Here is a 26,974-nt window from a genome sequence, read left to right as displayed (position 1 = left end):
CCTTCAATACATTCATCACTGTATATACATCATAATATGTCACGAAGATGATTACATTAAATGCTTTCATTTGCAAAAAATATAATAAAAACAGAGGGGGGGTGGGTAATAAATGTTTCAAAAGTAGTCCTTTTTAATCTTGCGTGGTACTATTTCTTGTCATGGGCAAGGGTCATAACTCAAGCCAGTTTTGACAGTTTTGTCATTTCCAAAAATTATTTAAGGTTAAACTTATGCAAATTTAAATGTTTATAAATTAATGTACTGATTTGACATAAATCATATTTACCTCTGCAAGAATGGAAACTTTGCTGTATTTTAGATATAACACAATTAAAGGAGGGGAAAAAAACCAAACTTTCTGTAAGCTGCATGGATGAAATTAATATGTTTAGTTAGAAATATATGGTCATATTTGGTTATCTTCAATCAAATCTTCATACTTCTGAAAATGAGCCATTCATAAATAAAAGTCAGGGAATTTTAAGAGTTTTTAAAAGCTATTGTTAATCATTTAAGAAATTAATAAGCAAGAAGAGTTTCTTTTAGCCACACTTCCTCCAACACACCAAAACACATGCTAGTTAGAGTCATACCTATTAAAATATATTTATTAGCTGCTAATAAATCTTTCAAGTAAAGACATCAGTGAAGAATGCTGATCAATGAGTTGTTGAAATCACCAAATTCCTTCTTCGAAGAATGTATCACCTAGATTTCAATTATCTTTGTCCCAATCCTCCATATCAAAAGCCTGCCCTACACCCACCTATGTCTCAATGGTCTTTTTTTAAAAATCTGGTTTCTGACATTTTTCTTTGGATTAAAAAAATACTACCATGAAGTTCCCATCATGGCTCAGTGGTTAATGAACCCAACTAGCAACCATGAGTATGCAGGTTTGCTCAGTGGGTTAAGGATCTGGAAGTGCTGTGAGCTGTGGTGTAGATCACAGATGGGGCTCGAATCCCGCATTGCTGTGGCTCTGGCGAAGGCCGGCAGCTGTAGCTCCAATACCACCCCTAGTCTGGGAACCCACATATGCTGTGGGTAAAATACTACCTTGACCAAATAAGCAGAAAATCCTGCAATTTTCTTTTCTCTAAGACCTTTAATTTCTCCCTCTTTATCATTTATTAAAATAATGACTTTCTGGGCAGCTTTGAGCCCAACCTTAATTTTCTTCTGAACGTCATCATTGGGTTCCCATTTTCTCTTTTCTCTTCAAGGCACAGTTTGTTCCCATGGCACCTGGAAGGATCCAGGGTCAATAACCCAGCCTCATTTCCCAGAAGTTGGTTCCAAATGTTGATCATGTCAAAACTCCAAAGAAAAATAAGTTACTAGCAGGGTAAAAATAATTCAAATAGATTCAGCCAATACTGTATGTTAGAGGACCGAGCATTCTCTGCTGGGTGACTGAGGGTATCAGAACATGACTATCACATAATCCCTACCTTAAGAAATTAAAACCTTACTAAAACATACATTTCTACAATTAGATTTTTCATAAAAATCTTTGTATATTTCATAAAAAGTCTGAGTTCCAAGTGTTGTTTTTCTTTACTTATTCAAATGGTGTGTGGAAGTGTCTGTACTAATCTTGTTTATAATCTATTGCCACTGTTTAATCCAAAATTATTGTTAACATCTATCATAGTTTCTACAAAATATCTCATTGTTTTAAAAAAAAGCAAATAAATCCAAATTTTCCAACAAAACTTCTTTCATTTTCCTCTTGAATTCCTTAAAAGATAAATTATGAGACCATAATGAGTATCAAATTTGATGGAAAATAACTTTATAGGGAAACCCATTTCTTTCTTTGCAAAAGGCAGTAGGGAAGGTGTTTTAACATTTAGTTACTGAAACCTCAGGGAAGATGGCGTTTTCTTCCTCAGCTACCTGAAAAAATATTAACTTTTACTCTTTAGTTTTCATTGATAAAATCATTTTATTTTCAGTCTTCCATAAATATTTGGCAATATGTAAAACATTACACAAGCATTTGAGGGACAAAGTGCAACACGGTTTTCTACCATGTGTTACTTCTAAAGAAGGCCAAAATGGTTAATAGGAATTTGGAAAAACACTGTACCACAACTGATATTTCTAAGAGCAGTTGTAATGAAGATTTGAAGGAAAACTGCCAAAGTATCACACATTTGAGAAAATATTAAATAGGATATCACATACTTTTGCTTTGGATCCAGTGTAACTAATTATTTTCAAAATTAGATATGACTATTCATTCACTATGAGTTGATATGTGTTTCATTCCATCTGGCAAGAAGGCTGTTTTTGTGTTGTTTCGTTTTTTCATAGAAAGTGTATTACTGACAAATGAATATCTGAACTAGAGCATTCAATTTAACTTATATATCAATATAGTGGGTATTTCTTTTAAAACACACTCTATGTTGCATATATGATACTGATATTTAAAACAATAGAAATAAAATATAGAAACAATAGCCTAATTTGCTAAAATGACTATAGCTATTTGACTTCAAATAATAAATTAAATAGCACATCGTAAATGTATGTGCTTGACCAATTTTTAATGGAGTTATAATTTCATAATATTTTTTTAATGTAAGTATTGTAACATTTACACTACTGTTTCCAGAAATGGAAGTTCTGGCTACTTGTATAATTAGTCACTGGCGCCTAAATAAAGAGCTTCTAAATAAAAAGGAACATTTTACTCATTGCAGAAGCGTGTTCCCTCCTACCCAAATGCTAGCAAGCTGAAAAAGAAAGCAATCTAAGTTCCTACCCTAGCACTGAAAAAATAATTTTCAATGATTATCGGAAATCTCTCATGACCTCCTGCAACAGAATTTACTTCAATACATTGAACAACATGTCATTCTGTGGACACAGTGCCCTTTCTAAAACACACTCATCTACCACGGAGAGCAAGTTAAAACTGAATATTAAAAATTCCTGCTTTTAAAAACTCTATTTTTCACTTCTCTCTTGGTCCTTGCTCCAATTTCAAATCACTGTAACTTATGATACAGCACAGTTTCAACTCTCACTTGGTTCCCTTGTGCCTTTCAGTCCATGACCTCAGGGCCTCATGCGTCATGGCTGAAGTTATACAGTCAGCCCTCCATTTCAGGTTCCACCTCCACAGATTCAACCAAACTCCAATGGAAAATACTAGGAAAAAAAATCCCAGTAAGTTCCAAGAGGCAAAACTTGAATTTGCCGCTCACTGGAAACTATTCGGATAACATCTACATTGTATTTACAACTATTTACAAAGCATTTATATTGTATTAGTTATTATAAGTAGTCTAGAAATTACTTAAAGATATGGGAGGATGCACATAAATTATATGCAAATACTACACCATTTTATATAAGGGACTTGAGCATCTGTAGCTTTTGATGTACTTGAGAGGTCCTGGAACAAATCCCCTGTGGATGCTAGGGATGACTGTACTCAGGAGCCTTCTAATTAGAGAATGCTTTTGTATAAAGAAGAATTTGAGGCCACTTGTTACAAATAATGTTTTCTTTCCAGCACACCTGGCCATTTAAAAAAATAAAGCTATGCACAGAAGTAAGATATATCCTGACTTGTGATGATGTTAAAATAATAGTTTAAGAATAATACAATAGGAGTTCCTGTAGTGGCACAGCAGAAACGAATCTGACTAGGAACCATGAGGTTGTGAGTTGATCCCTGGCCTCACTCAGTGGGTTAAGGATCTGCATTGCCGTGAGCTGTGGTGTAGCTCACAGACGCAGCTCAGATCTGGCGTTGGTGTGGCTGTGGCATAGTCCAGAGGCTGCAGCTCCAATTAGACCCCTAGCCTGGGAACCTCCATATGTCACAGGTACAGCCCTAAAAAGGACAAAAGACTCACACACAAAAGAAGAATAATACAATATAAAAGTTAAAACATTATCTAAGCTATAAAACCGAAACACTTAGAGAACTTTCTGGATAGAATCAAAAGTACCATATATAAATTCTACATAGTACCTATTCTCTCTTTGAAAGTATTTTAAGAGGAAAGGTAAGATTTCATATTGTAAATAAAATGTAATATGATTTAGATTAAAGAAACTCAAAAGGCAGATTGTGTTAGAACATTTGAGTAAGAGATTCTCCCTCCATTTCATAGTTCACATTTTCCAAAATTAGAGAATGCCTTTGATGACTTTTTATGATGTAGAGAGGAGGGAAGAGTACCTGAAAATGGCTTAATGGCAAAAGAAATTATTTCACTTTTAACTGCAAGTTCCACTGATAAGGGTAGCTTCAGGTGGGGCTTGAGTCATACCTCATATATCGCAACATCTATTCTGAGTTATACTTCTTTTGAGTATTAGATCCATTTTCAGCTGGCTTCTGTCATCATACAGCAAGGTGGCAGGAGAAGTTCTAAGTTTCACACTTTAGCACCACAAAAAGAGGAAAACTGAAGGCCTTTTTTGCTACTCCCCCACTACCACCCCAACATCCTAGAGATCCAGTGACTAAATAGGCCAGAAAGGAGAGGTGATGGCTAGCTTCATACAATCAAGATGAATTTAGACTTAAGAGTGAGATCAATAATACATGGCTAAAAACTGTTTGCTAAACAACATTTAACGCCTTCAGAAAGCAAGAGGGGAAAAGGCTACCAGGCATCTGATAAAAGATGTTGAATAGAACAGATGCTATATATTATTGTTATAGTTATGATAAATATAGCAAAAATGACATAACTGGAAAGATCTATAGAGTTACTCAACAACATTACTGAATTTTCTAAGTCCCTGTGTCTTCATTTGTAAAACTGATATTCCTACATTCAATTGTAAAATAAGAAAATAAAAATAAAGAAATATACAATACAAAATACAAAAATAAATTTAAAATAAAAATGAATAAATACAATTAACTTGAATTAGAAAGAATTGAATTATAAAGCAAAACAGGTAGAAAGCTATAAAAGGATGGGCTTACATAGTTTATTGTTTAAATGGTAAAAACTAGAACAACAATAGGTTTTGGGAATATCTGCAAAATTCTAGGCATGTAAATAAATGTATGGCAAGAAATACCTATAAATTTATTTGAGAACAATAAACTACTAAAAAAAATTGAAGCAGGAATACAAATAAGATTTTCACAGAAGAAGAAATGTACATCATCAATATAGTTGCTAAACGATGATCTAACTCAGTATTAGTTAGGGAAAAACAAGTTAAGACAACAATGTAGCACTCCATTCTGAGTGGAAAAAAGTAATGAAAAACAATAACATGCATGTTGACAAGGATTTTGAAAATGGCACTCTCTTCACTGTTGCTGTGGTTGTAAATCGCTATAATCTTTGAGAAACATCTCGAAACAAATTGCAATGAAATCTTAGATATACTGTTCTATGGATTTATATAATGAAATATTTAATGGTATTCAAATAACATCAATATTCTAATTTTTATATACAATCATGATCAGTAGCACAAATGTGCTTTTTATTTTGATATCATATGTGACAATAATGTCATGTCAATTAACATTAGATCACAAATAAAAAGTTGCTGATGAAGAGAATGAGAAGCAATTACTTTACCTCTAAATTTATTACCTTGACTAACAAATAGATATGTTAGTGAAAAGTTGTGAATAAAATTTTAAATTTTATCAATTCAAATTTACTCAATCTAAATATAGTTAAATCTATTAAATGCAAATGAAATTGATTATAACAAAGAAAGTAAAGAGAAAACCTTTAAAAAGAAAACAAAAAATTATTCCTTTTTAATACAGAAATCTATCAAAAAGAATCTTTTTAAGAGAGTATCACTTTACCTTATTTTGCTTTCCCAGCATAAAATATCAAGGACAGTGCATTTATTTCTGATTAAGTACAAATTAATCCTTACCACTTATTAGAGAAGTTTTCTTTTAAAAAACTTAATAAAGCCAAAATCAAACTATAGATTATAAATCACTATTGTTATATGACAGAAAACAAAATATCTTACCCCTAAGCTGCAGACCTGAGAGATGCAGCTTAAGTATAAGCACTGGGAACAAGGATTTAGTAGGATTTTTTTAAATCTTAAAACAATGCACATTCTTAAAATTATATTTACACTTAAAATATTTAAATCAGCTTTTATAATAAAACATATATGTTACCTGGTCAACTATAATTAACTTTTCCTGAGCATATTAAAGAAATGGAACTCTGGCCACCTATGTAAAAGAATAGATTTTCAAGGGAAAAAAAATATTTACTACCTTAATTTTTTTTCAAAAACTAAAATATAAAAATATCAATAAACTATCTTTTTGTCTCCATATTAATGAACTAAGACTAATAAAAATCTTGATTGTCTTTACCTCTGAGTTAATCTTATTAAATAAAGTGTCATTTTCCCTAAAATAGTATATTGAATTCTAGGTTTTACTTGCAGTATCATAAAACAAGGATTTCCTATACATACTGCTCATGAGATGCTTGCATCACTTTAAAACTTTAAAATAATTATCTCTAAACTTCATAAGATCCTATGATCTTTTTATTAAAGAAAATATTACTTGTGGATATCTGTGTTCTTACTATATATATTATATATCAAAATAGTATAGCATATATTTCAAAATAGCAGATCAAAATAGCAGATTACAGTGGTCATGTTTGTGGAATGTTTCTGCAAGTGGTCTTATATTTTTGTAATTTGTTCTTTGGCCTTTTGAATCATATATCTTTCCTCTTTTTTCTGTCACAGCTGATTGGGGCAAGGATGGATATATGACCATATATAAGACTCATCTAAGAGTTTAGTTATTAAAAAGAAAAAAAATCTTAACATAAGCAACGGCATGCCCTTTTTCTGAGAGAAGAATGAAGCCAACATACAGAAGAAAGGATAAAGCAAAGAACTGGTGGTTCCAGAGGAAGAGTGGAAGGTTCTTTATCTGTCCTCAATGGCTTCCAACATCTCAGTGTCTGGCTCCAGAATGTGCTATTGTATTTCTTTCTTTCTTTTTCTTTCTTTCTTTTTTTTTTCTTGTCTTTTTGCCATTTCTTGGGCTGCTCCCATGGCATATGGAGGTTCCCAGGCTAGGGGTTGTAGCTGCTGGCCTATGCCAGAGCCACAGCAACACGGGATCCGAGGCGTGTCTGCGACTACACCGCAGCTCGTGACAACGTTGGATACTTAACCCACTGAGGAAGGCCAGGGATCGAACCCACAACCTCATGGTTCCTGGTTGGATTCGTTAACCACTGAGCCACGATCGGAACTCCTGCGCTACTGTATTTCATTCATTTCTACAATACTATCATATCCTTAAATATTTAAGCTGCTTAGAGTAGGTTTCTCTTTCTTGGAACAAAAGAGCCTTGAACAAAATGAAGATGATTAAACCATGCTTAGTCAATATTTTCAAGACTAAAATTAGAATACTATAAGGGAAAAATCAGTTATTGTTACTCACTACCAGAATTCTCCTAAGTTCCAGGACTGTCTTCTTTTTTCAAATTGGACAGTATCTGTTGGAAGTCCCAGAGCAGACCTGGGCACAGATATGTAGCAACTGAGCCCAAATAGATGTGAGATGGGGTCATGAGGAAGAGATTATACAGACATACAGAAAGACAAGCCTATTAGAAAACAGAAATGGAGGTTGGAAAAACGCACATGGTCGCAATGTTTTGCCTAAGCAAGAGCAGGTGTGTTAAGCACAAAGTGAACAGATCTCAAAGGGGAATATAAATTCTAGTGTAAGGAAGAAAGGCATCTGCTACTCAAGGTTCAATTTGGACTGTAGAACTCAAGGGAATGATGGTGCAGGAAGCAGATAATAATGCTCAAGTCAGGCAGAGTGTTAGAATGAGGGTGTACTTCTGGGATTATGTTGCCAGGGAAGACGTTCTTTTTTAACTTAAAAGTACCCTTTCTTTTCCACAAAGAGGATAGAATGTTGATCTTTGTATTGAAATGTACTCTTGATATGATGTGTTAATTATATATTTATGTTTTTATTTAACTAAGGAGAAGGAGAAAAATTGTGTCATATTTTTCTAACATTGAAAAATAAATTTCCGGAGAAGAGACTTGTGGCTGCCTGATGGGAGGGGGAGGGAGTGGGAGGGATCGGGAGTTTGGGCTTATCAGACACAACTTAGAATAGATTTACAAGGAGATCCTGCTGAATAGCATTGAGAACTTTGTCTAGATACTCATGTTGCAACAGAAGAAAGGCTGGGGGAAAAATGTAATTGTAATGTATACATGTAAGGATAACCTGACCCCCTTGCTGTACAGTGGGAAAATAAAAAAAATAAAAAAAGAAAAAGAAATTTCCAAGTAAAAAGTAAAAGAAAATTAAAATGGAGTATAAAATGCATGAGAATCAGTTGAGTAGCTTTATGAGCTGCTAGTGTATGCTTGTTAGCAGAAATTCCATTTTATGATGCAAGAACTATTGGGGGAAGAAACAGAGATTGATAAATGATTAATGACTGGGTGCAACTATAGTTTGTGAAAAATGAGCATGGTGTTCATGACTTTAAACCTCATAAGAAGACCACAAGTGAGTTATATCCATTGACAGTGTATTCTCTAATGGAAATAAACCATAATATTGATGTGAATTCCTGAGCAACTCATTCATGAACAATTGAATGATGAAAATAAAATATGGAATTATTTTTGAAATCTAGCAATTAGAAACTGGCATGAAAATTCACAAACCAATAATGGGTCTATGTTTTATGAAATAGTCTGGGCTTAAAACAAAAATTGCTGGGGAAAATATACATATAAAACAAAAAATTTATAAAGAAATTTCTTTTGAAGCTATAATAGATCATTTTCAATATGACATGAAAATTTAATAATCAATTGAAATGAGGATAACACAGTAGGTCTCTAATAGATAAAGGAACAGAAGTTAAGGAAAATACAAAAGAAAATAATAAATATCCATTAATTTATAAAATACTGGACTATTACTTTATTGCCTTTAAGTTTACATTCAAGGTATCAATATAATTATGTCTTCCTACCCTAATCCTGTAAAAGTATTAAGTATCATTGTAGGCTATTTGAGAGAAAGACATTATCTTGATAATTAAAATAAATGCATTCAATACAGTATAGGGATATTACTTGTCAGTCTCTTCTCCCTAATTTCACAGATAAGCATTTATAACTCAAGAATTTTAGAGACACTACTAGCATTGTGTTGATGGATGATGGTTCATGGGGGTTTGATTATGGGAGAAGGAAGAAAAGGGCTACACACTAGTCAGGCCCTTTTTTGATGGAAAAGGATCTCTGAATTAATAAGGAGGTCAAAGGGAAAATAAATAAAATGGCAAAAAATGCCCATACAGTGACTTCTGTAACCAAATGGGAAAGTGAACTGCATACACTGTGAGCCCTTATTATGGGTTTGGGTCTGTGTATGCATTATATAAACACAAATATTCCTGTGTATGTAAAGAGCTACTGATTGGATGCTGACCTGTGCTAAACATCACAGGTGATTTGTCCTCTGGCTTATAACTGATCAAGAGAACAATAAAGCTGATGTGATATAGCTTAAAAATTTTGCTATATAAACACAACTAGTGTGGTTAACATTACCTAGTAGCCTAAGTACATATTCATGCATAACTAAAGATGTTGGTTCCAATGTATCTAAAGGCACAGGGGATTTCCTCTCTTCCCAAACACCATGCTCAGCTCCTTAAGTACCAATATCTCTAGCACCACAGATTCCTTTGTCGCAATTACTCTGATGTAGGATCTTCCCTGTTTCCTTGAAAGCTTAGCTTTGCCCTCTACTCACTAATTTGCTATAAGCAATGAGCATAAATAACCTTGGTTTGGAGATGAGTGGGTTGATACAGAACATTAAAAGAACAGTCATGGAAACTAATGTGGGCATAAATTTGATTGTAAGTGGTCCCAGCAGGGTTGATGAAAAACTGGATAAACAAGATTATACTGCTTTCCAAGGGGTTTTATAGTGAAAGGGTAGAAAAATAGTATATCATCTACAGCAATAGAAAATTAATATCCTCAATAAAATTTCAAGTTTTACTTGATGAAATATAATCAAACATGCAGTTATTTATATCTTTGTTTCTCAAACTACAGTCCAAGGACCAGCAGCATAGGCATCACCCGAGAGCTTATTAGAAATGTGTAATATTAGACCTCACTCCATTCCTAGTAAATCTGAACCTGACTTTTTAACAAGATCCCCAGATGACAAGCATGCACATTAAAGTTTGATACATACTGGTTTAGAGTATACTAAACTTTATAATTTTTATGCATTTCATAAATGTTTATGCTATTATCAAAAGTAACTATTCAAAGCCCCTAGAAATGCTTAAGAAGTCATCAAAAATTTTTTGTACCAGCAAAACAAATATACATAGAAATTTATGATAAAATTAAAATAATTCAAATTATGAAAAAAGTAGACATCACAGACCACAGACATGTTATCAACAAATATACATAAAAAAGCATATTCCCAAAGCAATCATGGAAATAAGAAACAAAGTATATTTCAAGGCAATTTTAAGTACAAAATTAATTGCTGATCTTGTAAAATTAAGAAATCACTACTATTAACCAAAATCAATTATATTTATCATATAAGCAATAGGGGTCTATAGCATACACCAGTCATTTACAGATCAAGGTCAATTTTGGTGAAAGAGTTTCATTTACATTTTTTAAAATAAGAGCATCCCATTAAAGAACAGAGATTTTTAAAATTATCACAGAGTAATAAAACTGATTGTTATAGATGAATATAATTAATCAAGGATTAAAAACTGACATCTGAGTTGATTAGAATATGTGTTGATTAGAAGAGAGTATCCAACTTTGTCTCCAGAGTTTTTGGTCAGTGTATTATATTTGTTTGCATCTGACTCTCCTAATCAGAAGATTTAAACAGCACTGGCAATGGCTCAAGATAAGCCAGAAGGACAAAAATCATATCATCAGCAATTAATTATATGGGGATCATTTGAAACTGTTTGCCAACTCTGAAAAAAAAAATTTTGATAAGAAATGAAGTGCTAGAGTTAGAAGAGATATTCAGAAAATTAAACAATGCTTTCTGACATTGTATTGTATTTTCTAAGGTACAACAATGTATATTATTAATCACATAAATTAAATTTGATAACTAAAAAAGAAAAGACTAGCAAAATGTCTTCAGATTATACAATCTAGGAAAGGACAGTTTCTTAAGCCATGAATGTGTCTTTCTATGCCGTCACCAGAGAGATCATTTAATCTGCCACTGAATTAGATTGTCTTGCAGATGCTGAACAAAATAATTAAAAATTCTAATTGATTTTTAGTCAACAGAAGGGATACCAGATGTTACACAGGGAGCTTAGGTCATTTATCTGTTGTCAAAAATTACTATGAAGAATAGCAATTTACTTATGATTATAATAAAATAATAGCTATTAAATTTGAGGGTTTCTCCACTCAATACTTGTCTAAATTTCAACTTAATTAAAAATACCTTTCCACAAATTACATATTTTTTGTTAAATTAAGGATTGAAGAATAGAAATAGTGAAGAGAAGGAGAGAAAAGATGACCTTAGGTAAAGAAAAAAGGGTTGCATTTGTCTGAATATTTTCTTTGCCTTTGTCTGCATTTTCTTCTGACTATTTCTCCCGTTAAAGTTGAAATTTCCTTAGGAAAAATATTAGTTACATAACTTTTCTCATAGTTCTGATTCTAAGAGGCCTTGACTTTCAGCTGAATTCTGGCCAGCATTCCATGCAACAGAAACATCCAATTTGGATAATTCCTCCAAATAGCTATCTGTGCACTTTCCTGATTCCTTCTTATTCAATGATCTTCCCTTTCACTTCAGCAACCACTTTGCACATCTGAAGTCCTTGAACTGTTCAATTGGGAAAACAAGCTTTTTGTTCACAACTTCCTGAGTCCAAGTGCAATGACCTCCAGTTTGAAAGCCGTTCCTATTCTCCCAGCCTGTGAATCCTCTTTTGCTTTTACTTCCTCCTCAATTCAATATGAACCCCATAATCAATCAATTTAACACACCCTCAGCAAGACCAGCATTTTCCTCCCCTACTTTCTACTCTACCAAATCATCCCCACCATTGCTTAGAACCATCAATATGATCTCTATTGCTTTGGCAGTCAACTGGGCTAGAAAAAGATAATCTTCAAGGCTCTAAGCTGATTCAGTCCTTCAGTCCTTATGAGGCCTGGGATCTTACTGGTTGTCTTTTTTTGCTTGTTTAAAACTTGTATATGTGTTTTTATTGAGGGGATATTGCCTCTCATGTATACAACAGACATTCATTTTACTTAAAGATTTATTGAGCAGCTAATCTGTTCCAGTCACTCTTCTGGGCAGAGTAAATAATATAGATATGATCCTTTCTATCACAGAGTTTACAATCTAGAGGTTGACTTTTAATACTAGACTGTACTCTTCATTAGCCCTTCAGGATCTCAACTGAGAGTCAAGGGTTTTGCAAGGGAGCTCGTTAGTTTATAGGCCCTGATTATTTCAAGCTTTTAATTGTTGAAAACCCAGTCTATTTCTCAGCCTCCTAAATCCCACTTCATTCCCAGCTTCTCAACATCTGCTTTGGACCTGACATCAGTGAGGAGAAAAGCAGTTTAAACTGTCAGGTTTACCTATTTAGGTTTGCTTTCTCCAGGATTTCGACTCCAGTGTAGCCCCTCCATGCTTTTTAACATTTTACATTTTGCTCAGGTTTCTAGTTTTGAGTAGACGATCTGCTCAGAAACAAGCTACTTTCAATGCTGGAAAAAGTCCATATTGTGTTTGTATTTACTCATGGAATGTTTTTCCCACAAGAATGTAAATTTCCTAAAGATTCATGTTCTACCGGTTGCTGTGTCTCACACTCCTAGAATAAAGCCTAAATGTACCACTTAGTGCATATTTCATGAGGAATGAAGTGAACATGTAACAGAAATGAAAACTTATGACCAGAGAAGGTAAATAAATCAATACTAGCTACAGAAATACTAGTTGCAGAAATATGTGGTAGTTCTGAAAGTACATTTAGGTCTAATGTTATTGCCATGAAAAGTAACACTGACACATTACCTTGAACAATTCTAAAAAGTGTATTACCAAATTTGTTTAAAAGTAAATATTTTGATATTAGGGGCCATAAAAAAACCAACAAGTATTTGAATTTTCACATACAAATTTATTTTGGGGATTTTAACATTTTCATCACAGTAGTGATATAATTTAGCTTACAGGCTTAGGGGTTAGATTTATAGGAATGAATTTTGGCTTGGTTGTTTAGCATCTATTTCACCTTGGACAAGTCTCTCTTAATCATTCTGGGTTCAGTTTCATAATGTATAAAATGTAGTTAATAGTGGTATAAATCTCACAGGATTCTTGTGTATATGAATGAAGTTAATAAATGTGAGAAAGTCAAAATAGTGCTTGACACATGAGACATGTTCAATAAATGTTAGTAAGTAGTAGCTGTTATATCACTAATCATTTCTTTGTTTTATGTGCTGTAAGGCACGTGTTACAAGTTGTCACCACAATAATTCACATATAACATCATTTAAAATATTTCACCCATATATCAAGTTACTTCACAGAACTTTATAATTTAAAAGTTAATATTCTTGAATATCTTTTAAATGTGTGGCATAAGATGATGGATTGGGCATGTGCATTGCCCTGGGCCATCTCCTCCTATCTTTCAGTCAATCAGTGAAATAACAGCAAGGACAAAAGACATTTGTAGAAATTCAGAAAAGGTGATTGGGACTGCACAAGCAGATTAACCCAAACAGTAGGAGTCATAGTTCAGGGCAGCATAGGAAGAAGGATGAACAAAGGTGGATGCTCTTTCCTTTATAGTGACAAAACTCCAATTCCACCTTCCCCTACCTCACTGACAGGTAAGGAGAGCAAAAGAAGTGGATTTGCCAATGTACATGTCCTTCCACACATATGAAGCCTGCAATCAGCACACTCATTCAAGGGCAGTAATATAATGTCAGAGAAAACCAAAACCAGTCACCTATAGCAATCCATGTAGTCCTTCAATGGTAAATATGTGCAAACCATAAACACCAATGAAGATGAATAGAACAAAAGCAAGAAGGAAAGAGGAAAAGGTAACATTGGTAAGAGAGAAAAAAGAAAAAATTCAAAGTTCAGAAACCAATTATAATTGACGTTCTCAGAGAGATTCAAAAAGATATATACTGCAAACACGAAAAAAATGTATCACTTAAAAGAAGTAATCATGGAATTAAAGAGTTTTTAGAAATTAAAGCTATATCTAAGAAAATAAAAGCAAAATCAATTTTAAGTACTAAAAGAAAAAAAGTTAATCTCCTCAAATGTAGAAGATTGAAATGGTGGACCATATGAAGAGAAAGAGAGACGTGGAAGATCAATTTGTGAAGGTCATCATCAGTGAATGTGTTCCCGCTATGGCACAAGGGACTGGCGGTGTCTCTGCAGCACTGGGACACAGGCTTGATCCCTGGCCTGGCACAGTGGGTTAAAAGGATCTGGTGCTGCCACAGCTGCGGTTGCACTGCAACTGTGGCTCAGCTTCGATCTGATCCCCAGCCTGGAAACTCCATATGCCGAAAAAGAAAAAAAAAAAAGCTCAGAAAAAAAAAGCAGTAACTGTAATTCTACAGGTTTAATGCTGATTTGAATCCACACCATTTTTTAAAATTAGTGGAAGATATTTTTACTCAAACAAATGGAATGAGCAGTTTAATAAAGAGGAATTTACAGGCATAAACTGAAATTCAAGAAATTTTGTATGTATGGCAGGAATACAACAAAATGAAATTTCAGAATGACAGCTGACCAAAGGATCTAGTAAGAAATCATTACTGATTAGCACATTCTAGACATAATGTTTTAAAAGAGCTAGTGTATATTAATTAATACAAAAGGCATTTTTTTTTCCTGTCAAAAGAATCAAAATAAATGCTGTTGGAAATTCTTGGATAAACAGCACATTTTTTTTTTTTCAAACAGAACACTGAACATCCTTGTTCAAATACAGCAAATGAAAATACGGCATGGTTCTAAGCAAGAAATTGAATTTAGAAAAGAAGATCTACTGTTCTACATGCACAAATATACCCCTTCAGGCAGTCTCGCTAGAGGTAACAAATTACACTCTTTTACACACAAACCCAACCACATAACCTAATCAGTAGCAGATACCTAATCATACTAATAGAAATATCATTTATTAAAATCTATTTTAAGAATGAATCTACAGTGAGAAAGTAAAGATCTTCATGTTCAACATACATATTAATACTTGAAATTATCAGAGTATGAGCATATCAGACAGAATCTGAGATGTGGAGGGATACTGGAGAAAAATTAATAGTTGCTAAATTCCTCATGATTCACTGTGTGAAGTGAAACATAAATGTTCAAAATAGATGGATACAGAAATTAAGATTATACATTATTTCAATGCATAAACAGATTTAATTGATAAAACAAAAACAAAACTTTTAAAAGATAGGAAGTGCGAGGAGTGAAAAGAACTGGTTCTCACCTTCCGTTTTGCAGAAACAGTAGATTTTGCTTGGAGGGCCTATATCAAGAAATACACAGGCATATAACTTATTCCAGAACTAAAATACAGAGATGGTTGAAAGAGCCTACATTTAAGAAAAAGAACTGAGAACATGGATTGAGGGAGTCTTTTACTACTCATTTTTCTTCTTTAGTGCTTTCTGAACTTTTATTTCCATGTCATATAGTTTTAAAATTATAAATTTGTATTTTTGAAGTTTGCTGAAACAGTCCACTAGCATTACTTGTAAACCTAAGTAAATTGTATTTGTCCTGCTAGAATTGCTTGAAATACACGTGGATTTCTTTTTCCTGGGAAGGAAAAATGACACATTGGCTTTGCTAGTTTAAGCAGAAACTTTTGAACCATGGTTTCTAGGTTTATTTTTCTCCAAATAATAAACAATTCACTATTGCTTATGAATTTCCATATCCTAATTCTTCATCATGTTCTAGACTCTTTTTCTGGGATCCACAAAACTTAATTGGTTCCTTTTCTCCTATGGAAGTTTCATAATAAAAGAAAAACTACAAATAAGAAGATATTTAGAGTAAACATGATGATACAGTTTCACACTTTTTTCCTCTGAGTGAACACTGCATAAACAATATTTAAAATATATAAGCAACATATGAACAACATGTGTCCACATCCAGGCTAGGTGAGAATAGTTCACATTTTTACTTGTGATCTCACTTGACTTTTATAGTTGATTTCTATATGTGTAAGATTTATGGCCTAATAAAAAGGGAAAAAATGAAAAAAAAAACCTATGTGAATTATAAGTATCCTAGAAGAATACTGTATTTAAAATACTAATGGGCACTCACAGAGCAATGTAACAATAATTTGAAGTGTTCTCTTGTTAATCATTAGCTAGTTTTTGGTCTTCAAAGCAAGTGTACATGTGTTTAAATATTTATAATTAAATAAAGATCAACTCTATAAATCCTTACTCTTAGGGGAGGGAAGGGTGGAATGAGGGTTTGAGATGGAAATGTTCAAAAATTAGGTTGTAATGATGGTTGTACAACTATAAATATAATAAAATCACTGAATTATTTAAAAAAATAAATCCCTAATCTAATAATCCACTGGGAAATTATATCTTTAGAAAAAAACAGCAAATAAAAATTTTTCAAGGTTTAGATATTTTTTAGCATTTCCACATATCTCATTCTGAGAATAATTAAAATTTTAAAATGTGTAATATAATTTTACAAATATACTAAGGAAATCTTTTAAAATATAACCAAAATTCAATAACAAAAAACATAATTTGTGATTCAGATTAAATATGTAAGTATTCAGAAAAGCAAATATTTCATTTCATTTCAAATCAGAACAGGATTTTTAGGTGTTTAATGTAATTTGAATTTATATCATGATCTTTTCCATTGCAATTCTGTTGCTGAATAACAAGGGTGCTGCCATATAGCTGTTAACTTTTGTTTCCAGTTTGTGAGATTTCTCTTTCCTCTTGTTTCTCCTTAAAAATGATGGCAAATTACCTGCAGTGATTTGATGCATCTGACACTAATTGCATACTTTCTCTGAAAACCTGCATGACATCACATTTTCATCACAAAGCAAGAAGTTTATGTACTTGCTGACTTTCTAAGTTGAAATGAGAATAAACACTTCCATTGGGAAATTGTGCAGATAATTCAGAAGTGTTCTCTGTAGAATGACAGTTGTTATTTTGCTTTAGAAGATAAAGGCATAGGAAACTGGTACCGATGATTTTTCTTCGTATTTTGAGGAAAGGATAAAATTAATAGTCTTATTTCTTCAATGCTTCAGTTAGAGTTGGTATGATTAAAATGAATTCTACGCAACTGAAAGAAATTGAATGAGGACTATGTCATAGATGATAGCAATTATTGTCAATATTGTTCATATAATAATGCTATTATAAGTTTTTAATCTATTAGAGATACATGCTAAAATATTTATTAGTGAAATGATATGATGTCAGAATTTGCTTTAAAACATACCGGGAAAGAAAAAATAGAAGAATCAAAATTTAAAGGACATAAAGTTGGTGGTATTTGGATCATATGGCAATTCTATATTTAGTTTTCTGAGGAATCTCCGGTATTGTTTTCCACAGTGGTTGTACCAATTTATACATCCAGACAAAACTATAATTCAAAAAGATACATGTACCCCTATGTTCACTGCAGAACTATTCACAATAGCTAAGACATGGAAATAACCTAAACGTCCATTGACAGATGACTGGATTAAGAAGATGTGGATTATATATACAATGGAATACTACCCAGCCATAAAAAAGAATGAAATAACTGTATTTGCATAAACATAGTTGCAACTAGAGATGCTCATACTAAATGAAGTCAGAAAAGGAAAGCCAAATACCACATGATGTCACTTATGGTATTCCAAATACCTTGGAATTTAAAATATGGCACAAATGAACCCATATACTAAACAGAAACAGACTCACAGAACAGACTTGTGGTTGCCAAGAGGGTTGGAGGGAGGGAGTGGGATGGACCGAGAGTTTGGGGTTGGTAGATGCAAACTATTATATTTAGAATGGATAAGAAATGTGGTCCTACTGTACAGCACAGGGAACTATATCCAGTCTCTTGGGATAGAACATGATGGAAGATAATATGAGAAAAAGAATGTATACATATGTATGGCTGAGTCACTATTCTGTACAGCAAAAATTCGCACATTGTAAATCAACTATTCCTTAATAAAAATAAAAAAGATAAAACTTACTTGATAAAAAAAATAAAGCTGGTGGTTTTTAAAGTTTGAGGAATGATACACAGAGGTTCTCTGTACTATTCCACTTCTACAGGTATTTGAAATTCTTTATAATGAAAAAATAAAACTAAAAAGGTATTCTGAACATAGCCAAAGAGCTCAAATAACCAAAAGTATTAAACCTATCTACAATTTGTATTTTTCTCCCAAAAACCATACTGTTTTTAATATTCTTAAATAGATTATAAACCTCCTGAGGATAAAGACCTTATCTTTTACATTGTTTTAATCTCCATGCAGAAAGTTTTTAATAAAATGCTATAAAATGAATAAAGCTAAATCAAGAAATATAAAGAATTAAAATATTTTATTAACATTTAATAATACTGATGATATAAAAACCTTCCAACTTGTTCTTTTCATAATAAAACAGTATTTTTTACCAAATCTTTGGTGATATTTAAAAGACATCTCAAACATATCATAATGAGTTAATCTGTTTCATATTTTTAATTTCTAAAACTTGTTACTATAATGCTCTCTGGGAGGCAAAAGGGTATTTGACTGTGGAACTGACTTTCATATGGTTACGTTATCAGTCACCAATACATTTATATTCATTAAAGTATTATGTTTATAAGAAAAGAATAAATTTTACAAAGATATGATTGATAAAGTATTATTAAGTTATTAGATAATCTGTTACTCTGGAATGTTGTTTTCTACATTTCAAGTAGAAAACATACACCCATTAGAGATGAAAACTCACGAAACACATAAAGAACTCGTTATTCTATTTTTCTGACTTCTTCCTCATTAAACAAAACAAAACAAAGTATCTTAGCAAAGAGATAATAGGACTATGCTTGTGAATACAAATCAAAAGAATTCACTTCAAATGTATTTCAGCTTGAGAAGATTAATTTTAGAGCAGTCAGTACACAGATTGGTTTTAATTTTAAAAAGATTTTTTAAAAATATAAACTCACTAATGATGTAATGATGTAACCTACTTGCTTTTTAGTATCATTTTACCATTTATAACATTCCTTGTCTTTTTTAATCATTCTGATTTATCCATATACCATATCCTGAGAAGAGCAAGCAATTTTTAAATTTTCAAAATTTTCATGCTCAAGGATTAACATTATCATGTGGACACATCTTAATACTGCATACAATGTAGGAAATAGGACAAAATACTTTAAAGTTTTAAATATTTTAACTATTAAAAATTGTCCCCAAATATATAAAAATGAAAGGGAACAGAGTTTGAGTATGTGTGTGTACACACATGCATTTAGAAGGAAACAACAAAAACAGATTGAGATAAATAAAGGACAACTAAGTTATTATAAAGAGAAGTGGTTAGATCATTATTATGAAGATATCATCAGCAGGCAAATTTCAAGAGCTCTCAAAGAGGTATATTTTTGACAGTGTTCATTACTCAATCATCTAAAACAGAATCCATTTACTGAAGGAAAACTGCAAATAACATGACTTTTTAGATTAAGCTATACTAATTTTTGCTATATTCTAATCATGGTTCTTAGTCAGATATTTTATTTCAGTGGAATATTTTTGACTTCCTAACGCAGTGTTAATAGGAATGTTATTTTACATCAGGCAGATAAACAAACTGAGAAATAAAGATAGAAAATAAGTACAAGCAGAAATCTATGTTGTAAATAGGTTTCTGTCTGCCCCCAAGAGTATGAAACAATTAAATAAAAACTCATATCAAATGAAAAACATGCTCTTCTCACAGAAGAGAGATTTTACTCTAGGCAATAGCAAAAAAAAATTAGCAAGAAAAGAATCTTAAGGCAATAGTCAATGAAGAAATAAATATAGGCAAGGCTCTCATTAATTTAGAGTTGAATGGGGCATCTGGCTGAAGAATGAAAAATGAAGACATCTGAGGTCCCCCCACTGGATATAAATATAAATAAATTAAATATTATAAATATAAATAAATTATATATAAATTTATAAATAAATATAAATCAAATCCTCAAAAAAGTCACATTTTTTAATTAATGACATACTAATATACATATAATGTATGTATGTATGTATATATACATTACATATATATATATATGAAGAGATATTGGAGAAAAGGAAATTAGAGATTTAGATGATAAAAAAATTTATTTAAATAGTAAGACTAGGCTAGAGTAAGATATTTTGGTATGTTTAAGAACTACATTAAATTTTTTGTCAAGATATCCACAAAACTATAGGAGATTACCTTCAATATTCCTGGCATAATTTTGAAATAAGCATATAGAATCAAAACTTTTAAGAATTAGAAATATCAAATGGATTTTTTTGTCTTAAAATGACATATGTAGCTTATACATTTAAAAGTATTTGCTTCCAAACATCAACCAGAATATATGTTTTAAATGAATAAATTATATCAGCTTTGGAAAACAGCTGATAGACATATGAAAATGTCTGTAAGACAAGATGGAATTGAAGGAAGAAAGAATCCTATCTAATTAGAGCATATTCTAAGGAGAATCACATTAGGAATTTGAGTGATTAGTTTTTCTCCCCAGTTTCTGCACAGATCTTTGGAGAAACCAGGCTTGGGAGGAGATGCTTGCAGTATTTAGTCATGGGTAGGGTGGAGGAAAATCAAGGAATTTTAGAAGCCTGTAGGATCTGCAATCACAATATAAACCTAATGTTCATCTCCACCATTACTGGCTGCAGATAGACTGTGCATATTTAAGCAGGAGAGAGAAGTCAGGCCAGACTAAGCTATTTTGGTCTGGAAACAACAAAGGATGATTAAAGAGAAGAAAGAAGCTTCCCATAAGGCAGGGCATGTCTCTGCCCACCCTCTTCATTTCCCACTTCCTCATTTCCTATAAACAGTTGATATTAAGAAACAAAGGGGGTCAAGGGAGGACATTCAAACTTTAGGGTGTGGAAGCAGATTGGGACATCTGGCACAAAAGAATGCCCAAGCCTAAAAGATCTTAGAAAGTGCTGCATAGTCATGGAAACTTCTGAACACTATATTTGTCCTCATTCATTATCTGACAGGTGTGACAAGCCACTGCAAGGTACTGGCTTCTTTTCAGCGGTTCCTAAAAATGGTGTCCTGGTCAAATACAGAAAGAGGTGAGGCAATTACTTTTCAAAATACAGCAGACACAGAAAAGAAATTGACAGCAAATGAGTGTCCCTGTCCTATAGTGCTCTCTTAAGAACCCTCTCTATATAGTTGAACCTTGAACATCGCAAGGGTTCACTGACCCTTCGTGCAGTCAAAAGTCCATGATCCATGTCACAAGTAGAACTATGAGATCACAGCACTGTCCTTAGTTCATTTAATCTGGCCAGTAAATTCCTGATACCAACACCTGATAAAAATAACTGATAATAAATGCCTAAAACTTCATTGAGTAATCTCACACTACAAATAACATTTAGCAAGTAAAATGCAGTTGTGTACTTGCAATGAAGACCTATGGAATTGTCTTCCTGGCAACATTTCTTGGGAAATGCTCCCCCACATGAGCGAAAAATCACATGGGTGCTGCAGAAGCCACCACATCAGACAGTTTTATCTTAGGTAAAACTGGTCCAAGAGATGGAAGAAAATCCTTTTCAAAGATTTCTATACACTGGGCCAGAAAAATCTTCAGAAGAATCTCTCTCAAAGGACTGAAGTTCTCTGTAGCTTCATACTCTGTTTCATGAAGAAAGCTATATACTATAGAAGAAAAAAAGGACAACAATTTAAAAAAAAATGAAAAAAGTAAGAGTTGGAAAGAAAATCTAGACACCTGCCAAATCCCTGGCTACTAGGATCAGGAAAACTCTGAATTTTTCTAAAATATCTTTCTTTCAGAGTTCCAGTCATGGCAAAGTGGAAACGAATCCAACTAGGAACCATAAGGTTGTGGGTTCAATCCCTGGCCTCGCTCAGTGGTTTAAGGATCTGGTGTTGCTATGAGCTGTGGTATAGGTCACAGACACAGCTCAGATCCTTCATTGCCGTGGCTGTGATGTAGGCTGGCAGCTGTAGCTCTGATTCGACCCCTAACCTGGAAACCTCCATATGCCGCAGGTGTAGCCCTAAAAAAGCAAAAATAATAATAATAATAATAATAAAATAATTTTCATGAGTTATTTCTCTATTATTTGCAATAAATTAACTCATCACCTTTTGTTTTCCTAAGCTAATTTCAAGTGGGTTTCCATCACTCACAACATAGACTCCCAAATAATGAAGTGTGAAAGCCAAATACAACATTGCCAAGTGAAATTCAGTCTGAGAATGCAAGAATGACACAGTATTAGAAAATGTGTTAATATAAACAATTATATTAATGGATGAAAAGGTGTTTATTGGAGACTTCCAAAATTCAAAAAGCAATCAGTCTGATTTTTTTTTTTAAAAAATCAACAAAAAGATTTTCAGAAAGTAATTCTTAAACATGATTATAAATGTTTTTTGCAAATATACAATTTGTATTGTGAACTGGAGACTGGACTGGCATTTGCCATCTGTCTCTATGCTGATTAAATCATGAGCTGCTGCAGCTGCTGACCCTCAACGCCCCCTGAAAGAGTTCAGGGTAAAGATCAGGAGTGAGGAACTCTGCTCTGGGAAAGCTAGCAAAAGAGGTCTTCAGATAGATATTTCAGGAGAAGATTTTATGAACTCAGTTCTTGAATCTCCTTGTGTCTAAGCACTAAAATCCTTCACGGTGATATTTCCTCCTCGTGACTAGCAGTAACCTTCAAGAAACTAGCATCAAACCTTTGGAAAAAACGTGTGCTCAGTCGAATGTACCTCACCCTTCGCCAAAATCATATATATACTGACATTTCCACCACCTCTTTGGAGCTGTTTTTTTTTGGTTTTTTTTTTTTGGTTTGCTTTTTTTTTTTTTTTTTAAGACCTATCTGAAATGCTGCCTCCTGGGTTATAGTCCTCCTGAGTTAAGTTTTATTTTGCCCCAAATAAAACTTAACTCACCACTCTCATGAGTGCATTTTTTTCTAAGTCGACAGTATAATACTTACAATTAAAACTAAAAGGGTATTCTCATTAAAGTCAACAATAATATAAAAGGGCTAACATCTCCATTGTTTTCATAAAGATATTTTAATCAAAACTATTGCAAATAGATGGAGATGAGTAAGTGAAATCAGAGTATAAATGTTGAAATGTACTGTTTATGACAATGAATATAAAACAATTAAAAATAAATTTAACAGGAATTTTGTAGATGATATGATTAAAAACTGGCAAAAGTTTTTTAAGAGATATAAAAGAATACCTGAATGAACAGAATGACATTATTCAATGTGATTACTCAATATTGAAAAAATACAAATTATCTTTTAAAAGTGTATTTTTATTTTCTTTTAATTAATTTATTTATTTTGCTTTTTAGGGCCACAACCATAGTATATGGAAGTTCTCAGGCTAGGGGTTGAATTGGAGCTACAGCTGCGATCCTATGCCAAAGCCATGGCAACTTGGGATCCAAGCCGAGTCTAGAACTTACACCACAGCTCCAATGCCAGATCCCAGACCCACTGAGGCCAGGGATAGAACACACATCCTCACGGATACTGGTCTGATTTGTTTCTACTGCACCACAAAGGGAACTTCCTAAAAGTGTATTTTTAAAATACACTCCAAAATATCATCAGCATGTTTTGCTAAAGAAGCCAATGAATTGCTAAAGGTCACTTGGAAGATGAAAATTCTAATATAAAAGAGAAATAAATATTTAAATATATTAAAAGTTACACATAATCTGAATAGTGAAAAATAATGTCATAACAAAAACTAGAATTTAAAACATGGTAATTGCAGCATTTAAAAATTAGTAGAAAAGTACCATTATTCAGTAAATGAGGCTGGTCAATTTGTTCTTTGGCAAAAAAACTATTATGTTACATTCCTATTTCAAATCTCACATAAAAATAAATTCCAGACAAAACCTTTAAGAGTTGGAAGAAAGCAATATAAACATGGTATAAGAATAAAATAGGTGAATATTTACCACTGAGCAAACACACACACATGCTCAAGTTCTAGTTCCAGATGATAATATAATAAGCTTCTGAATGCCCTTCCTTCCATGGACAAATCAAACCTATAGTTACATATGGAGCAGTTTCCTCTGAAAAAAAAAAATCCAGAGAAACTAGCTGAGTGACTCCTACACAAAAAACAGCCAACTCCCAGCTTCTGTCTGAGGAGCAATGGTTTGGACCCATAGCTAGGGCCACACTTTTAAGACCCCCACTGAGAGACAGGACCCCAAACACCTAGTTCTGCTTAGCTCTGTAAGCCAACAGAACTTGTATCCATCACTAACCTCTCTCCCCCCGGCTTAGATCAGATAGGCAGGTAGAAAACACCCAGATCTATCTTCCCCTTAAGAGGCTCTATTGCATACTTTAAGAAAGCTACTGCCTGAGGGTCCAAGTTGCTAATTTAACACACTTCAGGAGTTGAATGCCATCCATCCTGGAGACCAGAGTAGCCAGCAGACATCTTCTCTGCCTTCTTCCACTAACCTGCTCCAAACTGCTAATGTCTCCAAGAAAAGAACTTGTATACACATATGTGCTCCAGCTGTGCTAGCTTCCACCAGAGGGATAGCTCCCTGGATCTCCTGGCTCTCACAGCTAACTGTCTTGCACGTAGCAAACAAATAATTCTTAGCTAGCTAATTTCCCAGAATTTAGATCTGAGGGAACAAAGAAATATCCATCTTCCAGCCTTTCCCTGAAACAGTTGTATTTGCATAATTTAAGAGTTACACCGGGAGGATCAAGTTTCTAACACATATACACACATCTGAGGGGTTAACACATATCACCCCAGAGACCAGGGAAACCTGTGGACACCTGTCTTGCCCTCTCCCTCTAGCCTTCCACCTCCACAACAGGTCTCCAGTATCTCCCTGGGAGGAGTCTGTACACACATCTGGTATAGAAGCTTTTGTAGCTGCTGCCCAAGAGACAGGCCTCTGGATCACCTGGCTTAGGTAGTCAATGAAATTTACTTTCACGAGTCCCACAGGATAGGAGCAAACAAAGCAGTGGTTCTCAATAGGTGTAGGTGTCAACATCCTCCATAACCCCACACCTTCACCAGCCAACAGCTAGGATAAGCACAGAGGATATAGGCAAAAATTCCCATTTCCAAGTTTCATATTTTCTTGGCTACTGTCTGAGGTTCCAGCTTCCAATCAAACTGCATCTAGGTGCTGACTGCGATCATCCACCCCCTTCAGGACACTGCTGGGGCTTAGCACATTCTTAACTACTGAGAGTCATTAATGACAAAGATGGGTTCCTGGACAATTATAGAATGTTCGAGTGACAACAAAGAGCTTGGGCCAGGCTAATTGATAAAGTTTATCTCCTATAGCAGACCACTCTGTCAAGAATGGGAAAGGTGGCTGTTTTATCTAAAGTACAGAAATCAACATGAAGAAACAGAGGAATATGTTCTACCAGATGTCTTCGCTGATGAATTCAATCAAATTCTATCAAATTTAAAAAGGAATTAATATCAATAATGCCCGGACTTGCAAAAAAAAAAGAAGAAGAAGAAGAAGAGAGGGAAACACTTGCAAACTCATCTTATAAGGCCAGCATTATCCTGATACCAAAATGAGACAAGGACATGGAAGAGAGAGAGGACGGTAAGAAGGAAGAGAGGGAGGGAAAAATGAAAGAGAGAGGGAAGGAAGGAAGACCAGCAGCTGCAGCTCCAATTCGACCCCTAGCCTGGGAACTTCCATATGCCATGGGTGTGGCCCTAAAAAAATTTCCATCAAAGAGAATAAAATACCTAGAAATAAATTTAACCAAGGAAGTGAAAAATCTATACTATAAAAAGTAGAAGACACTGATAAAAGAAATTGAAGACATACATAAATAGAAAGATATTTTGTGCTTGTGGATTAAAACAATATTATTAAAATGTTCAAAGTGATCCTCAGATTGAAGGCAATCTCTATCCAAATTACGATGGCATTTTTCACAGGAATAGAATCCTAAAATTTATATGGAACTACAAAAGACCCCAAATAGCCAACGTTATGAGAAAGAACAAAGCTGAAGTTACTCTTCCTGATTTCAAACTATATTACAAAGACAAAGTAATTAAAATACTATGATACTAGCATAAAAACAGACACATAGATCAATGGAAGAGAAGAGGGAACCCAGAAATAAACCCATGCATATATGGTCAATTAATTTATGACAAAGGAGCCAAGAATAGACAATAGAGAAAGAATAAACTCTTCAAAAAATGGTGTTAGAAAAACTGGACAGCCACATGCAAAAGAATCAAACGAGACCCCTATCTCCCACTGGGCACAAAAATCAACTAAACATGGATTAAAAACTTGAATGTAAGACTTGAAATCATAAAAATTTTGGAAGAAAACATAGGGATTTAGTTCCTTGTCATTGCTCTTGGTGATGATGTTTTTTAAATGTGACACCAAAATCAAAACCAACAACAGCTAAATAAGTGGTGAAGGCTGGTAGCTACAGCTCTGATTTGATCCCTGGCCTGGGAACTTCCATATGCCGTGGATGTG

The sequence above is a fragment of the Phacochoerus africanus genome, chromosome 3 (genome assembly GCF_016906955.1).
Source record: "Phacochoerus africanus isolate WHEZ1 chromosome 3, ROS_Pafr_v1, whole genome shotgun sequence".
In the NCBI taxonomy this organism is placed as follows: Eukaryota; Metazoa; Chordata; class Mammalia; order Artiodactyla; family Suidae; genus Phacochoerus; species Phacochoerus africanus.
Note: the sequence above shows the minus strand (reverse complement) of the source record.